Here is a 6,000-nt window from a genome sequence, read left to right on the forward strand (position 1 = left end):
TCAAATATGCACCATAGCAAGGTAAAATTTGCAATGTCTGTTATTCATTCAAAACCTTTAGCCATGCAAAGAAGCAGTAAAATCCAAACTATTATGAGGATAAAATACCAGTTGAAACCAACCAACCCAGAAACAGCATAGATGATAGTAGAATAGATAGTGTTAGTAGAATAGATAAGGATACCAAATGATGTAACTATTTCATATGTTTAAGAAACTGGAAGAAAGCTGTGAATGCTAAGTAGAAACATCAAGGGAATATAAAAGAACAAAAAATCAATTTCTACAGACATAAACTATAATTTCTACACTGAAAAAAATTGAATGGGATAAATAGAATGTTAGATATTGAAAAAGAAAAGATTAATAAACTAGAAGATGTAGTATGATAGGTTAAATTATGGCCCCAAATATGACAAAAGTCTTTTAAAATGTGATTAGATTAAAGATCATTAGAGAGAGAGATTATCATGGATAATCCAGGTGCCCTCAATGTAATAACAAGGGAGATTATAAAAAGATGGCAGGAGGATAAGAGAGTAAGCAGGAAAGAGAGAGAGGGAAAGAGAGAGAAATTGGAATATGCTATAATGCTGGCTTTGAAGATACAGAATGTGGACAGGAAGTTAAGAACGCAGGAGCTGGAAAGGACATGGATACAGATTCTGAGCCTCCAGAAGAAATGCAGACCTTTAATTTTAGAACTTCTACAATTTAACAATTTAAAAATTATTTGGCCAAAAAATTAAATACTTAGGTGTAAATTTGACAATATACACAAATTTATATGAATGATAAAACACTGATGAATGAAAGAACTAAATAAATAGAGAGAGAATTCAATGTTCATGAATAGGAAGACTCAATATTTCCAAGATTGAGTTCTTCCTAAATTGACCTATAGATTCAATGCAATCCCAATCAAAATCAAAGGAAGTTATTTTGTGGATATTTACAAACTGATTCTAAAGATTATGCAGCAAAACAGAAAAAGACCCAGAATAGCTAGCAAAATACTGAAGAAGAATAGAGCTGGAGGATTGACGCTATCCAAATTCAAGACTTATTATAAAGTTACAGTAATAAAGATAGTGTAGTATTGTCAAAAGAATAGACAAATAGATCAATGGAATAAAATTGAAAGCCAAGAAATACACTCACATAAGTATAGTCAATTGATCTTTGACAGAGCAACAAAGGCAATACAATGGAGAAAAGATATCCTTTTCAACTAATTGTTCTGATTCTGCTGGACGTACACATGCAAGAAAAAGTGAATCTAGACATAGACCTTACACCCTTCACAAAAATTAACTCAAAATGGATCACAGACCTAAATGTAAAATGTAAAACTACAAAACTCCTAGAAAACAACATAGGAGAAAACTAACATGACCATAGATATGGTGGTGATACTTTTAAAATACAACACAGTCATGATCCATGAAAGAAATAATTGATAAACTGGACTTTATTAAAATTAAAAGAGCTTCTGCTCGGCAAAAGGGAATGTCAAGAAAATTAGAAGACAAGCCAGGGACTGGGAGAAATTATTTGCAAAAGACACATCTCATAAAGAACTGCTATTCAAAATGTACAAAGAGCTCTTAAAATTTACACATATATTATATGACATATAACATGCAATTAATACTGTATAATGTATGATATATACAACGTAATCTGGAATATATTGTGAATATATAAATTAATTGAGAAAAATATATATAAAAAACCATGCTTTGACATATTTAAATATCAAGAATGAGGATAGAGATCGTCTATGTCAACATAACAGCTCTTTATTCCAGAAAATTCTTAACCAAGACGATGATGGCATAAATCAATAAATCACTTTTGCTTTAAGAAAGTTCTGCAGATGAATTTATCGAAACTCTTCACTCATCTAAACAAATAGCTCACAATAGATTTTCATCTCTGTGATGCTGAAATATTTAATTATCAAGATTCATTTCAAGACCTTTTTGTTAAAGAGTCCACCAAAGCTATTTTGTCATAAACACTGACCTATCTCAATTATTTCAACACCTTAAATGATCCACTCTAACCAACTTGAACCAGATCAAAAAACCTCTACTAATCTCCTTCCACTCAGATATTAGATCATTTTCTTCTCTATTGCATTAGATCCCACACACTTGGATTTACTTTATCATTATATTATTCTAATGATCTTTCATGGGAGTTGAAGATTGGCACTTATATAAACATAAATATGTTAAATTTCTCCCAATATCCTTTAATTTAGTATGTATTGTCAATGTAGATATTGCATCACATTTGTATTCTTTATACTAAGTTGGAATTGATGCCTATTCTTTTTAACATTTTAATAAGTATTATTTATATTACATTTGTCAAAACTAAGTAGGATGTATTTAATAATTTTACTTTACAGCTTTATTGCAGAACACTATTTCTTCCAGTTTTACTGAGAAATAATTGACATATAGCAATGTATATGTTTAAGGTGTATAGAATAATGATTTGATTTACACATATCATGATTATCACAATAGTTTCATGAACATCCATCACCTCATAGAGATACAAAATTAAATAGAAAAACTTGTTTGATGAGAATGCAAGATTTACTCTCTTAACAACTTTCATATATAATGTACAACAGTGTTAATTATATTTATCATATTTATATTACATCTTTAGTACTTATTTATCTTATAACTGGAAGCTGGTACATTTTGACTGTCTTCATTCAATTCCCCTCCCTCTGTCTCTGGTAGCCACAAATCTGATCTTTTTGTTTCAGTTTGTTTGATTTTGAAGTATAATTGTATTACAGCACTATGATGGTTCCTATTACACAACATAATGATTCAATATTCCTATACAATTCAGAATGATCATAGGTCTAGTTATAGCACCATACAAAGATATTATATAGTTATTGACTATATTTCCCACACTGTACATTTCATACCCATGACCCATCTGTTTTGCAACTGGAAGTTTGAATGTCTTAATTTCCCTTACTTCTTTTTTCATTTCACCACCCTCCCCCCCGACACCACCTGTTTGTTGTCCATATCTATAACTTTGTTTCTGTCTTGGCTAGTTTGTTCATTTGTTTTGTATTAGATTCCACATATAAGTGATATATTTGTCTTTTTTCTTTCTGACTTATTTTACTTAGCATTATACAGTCTAGGTCCATCCATGTTGTTGCAAAAGTCAAGATTTCACCCTTTCTTATGGCTGAGTGGTATTCCATTGTGTGTGTGTGTGTATGTGTGTGTGTGAGAGAGTCTGTGTATGCTATATCTTTATCCATTCATCTATTGATGGGCATTAGCTTACTTCTATATCTTGGCTATTGTATATAATGCTGCAAATGAAAATAGGGTACATGTATCTTCTCTAATTAGTGCTTTTGTTTTCTTTGGATAGATAACCAGGAGTGGAATTACTGGATCATATGGTAGTTCTGTTCTTAATTTTTTGAGAAAACTCCATACTATTTTCCAGTGGATACATCAATTTACATTCCCACTAAAAGTGCAAGAGTGTTTCCTTTTCTCCACATCCTCTCCAACAGTTGATATTTGTTGTCTTTTTGATAACATTCTTGCAGGTGTGAGGTGATATATCATTGTGATTTTGATTTGCATTTCCCTAATGATTGTTTATTGTTTATTATTGTTGTTGAATTGTATAGTGATTTGTAGATTTATCAGTTGTATCATTTGCAAATATTTTTTTCCCATTCAGTAGGTGGATATTTCCTTTTGTTGATAGTTTCCTTCACTATGTAAAAGCTGTTTAGTTTGAGGTAGTCCCATTTGTTTATTTTTGCTTTTGTTTCCCTTGTCCAAGGAGACATATCTATCTATTTATCTATCTATCTATCTATCTATATATATATATCACTAAAACTGATGTCAAAGAGATTATTGCCTACATTTTCTTCTAGAAGCTATATGATACAAATGTTACATTTAAATGTTTAATTCATTTTGAATTTATTTTCGTGCATGGTGTGAGAGTAGTCCAGTTTTCCCAACACCATATTTTGAAGAGGCTCTCTTTTCCCCCATTGTATATTTGTGCTTCCTTTCTCATAGATAAATTGCCCATATAGGTGTGGGTTCATTCCTGGGTTCTCTATTCTGTTCCTCTGACCTATGTGTATTTGTGCCACTACCATACTGTTTTGATGATTGTAGCTCTCTAGAATAGTTTTAAACCAGGGAGCATGATCTCTACAGCTTTGTTCTTTCTAAAGATTGCTTTGGCTCTTAAGGGTCTTCTGTGTACCTATACAAATTTTAGAATTATTTGTTCTAGTTTTGTGAAAAATGTCACTGGTATTTTGATAGTGGTTGCATTGAATCTGTAGATTGCCTTGGGTAGTATGGTCATTTTAACAATATTAATTCTTTTTTGCAATTTTTTCCTTGTTAAATGACATAGTCTCATAGCTTTGTAGTTAGAAAAGATGATATGATTTCAATTTTCCTAAATTTACTGACATGTTTTTTGTGGCCTAACATGTGATCTCTCATGGAGAATGTTGCATGTGCACTTGGAAAGAATGTGTATTCTGATGATTTTGGATGGAATGTTCTATATATATCTATTACATTTATTTGGTCTAATGTGTCATTTTAGGCAAGCCTTTCTTACTGATTTTGTCTGGATGTTCTGTACACTGATGTAAGTGGGGTGTTAAAGTTCCATAATACATTGTGATACTGTCATTTTTTTGCTTTATATCTGTTAATATTTGCTTTATGTATTTAGGTGTTCCTATGTGGGGTATATATATATTTACAATTGTTACATCTTCTTGGAGAAACTCCTTGATATTTATGTAATGTATTTCTTTGTCTCATGTGAGAGTCTTTGTTTCAAAGTCTATTTTGTTAGACATAAGTACTACTGCCCATCTCTCATTTCAATTTGCATGGGATAACTTTTTCAATCCCTTCAGTTTCAGTCTATGTGTGTTTTTAGATCTGGAGTGAGTCTCTTGTAGGCTGTATATATGTACACCTTGTTTTTGTATCCAATCACTCTATATCTTTTGATTGGAGCATTTAGTTCATTTACATTTAAAGTAATTAATTATTGATTGGTATTACTTAGGGCCATTTTGTTAATTGTTTTTTAGTTTATTTTGGTTCCCATTTTTTTTCTCTTCCTTTCTGATTTGATGACTATCTTTGGTGTTATGTGTGGATTCCTTTCATTTTGTGTGTGTGAAATATACGTATACATATATATGTATACAAGGTGTTTACACTTTTTGACATCATATTTACATCTCTTTGTTTCATGTTTCCCTTAACTACTTATTGTAGATATAGATGTACTTCTATTGCCTTTTAATATTCTTATTAGATTTCAAATGTTGATTTATTATCATTACTGTATATTTGTCTCTACGAATAAGATTTTTCCATTCATAAGTTTCATGTTTGTAGTTATGGCCTTTTCTTTTTGCTTAGAGAAGTCCCTTTAACATTTCTCATAAAGCTGATCTGGTGGCACTAAACTCTTTTAGCTTTTTTTGTACCCTAAATGTTTTATTTGGAGAAAAGTGTTAACAAATAGCACCCTGGTACCAATCTTATTTTGCCATTTAGAAACAAAACAGGAGAATGATCAAAATTACATCTGAATTTTAAAATCACAAATTTCAAAGATTTCAAACTTTAAATGAGACAGAAGTAAATAAAATATATCATCTTTAAAACTTGTTTGCAAACCATTCTTTTTAAATATCTCATTTAAATTTGATTAAAATGCATTTATTATTAACTGGGGAAAAGCCAAACATTAGAAACATTCGTAGCTATTACGTATGCCTAAGAAATATGTATCATGATGCACTTTGTTCAGGGTGACATTATGGTCTTCCTGCTCCTTCTGCACTGTCTAACACATATGGTAGGTAAATATCTGTCAAGAAAATAAATTATTGAAATCTTCCATGATGTTTGTCCCATGATGTTTTTA

The sequence above is a fragment of the Mesoplodon mirus genome (genome assembly GCF_964341445.2).
Source record: "Mesoplodon mirus genome assembly, chromosome: 2".
Lineage (NCBI taxonomy): Eukaryota > Metazoa > Chordata > Mammalia > Artiodactyla > Ziphiidae > Mesoplodon > Mesoplodon mirus.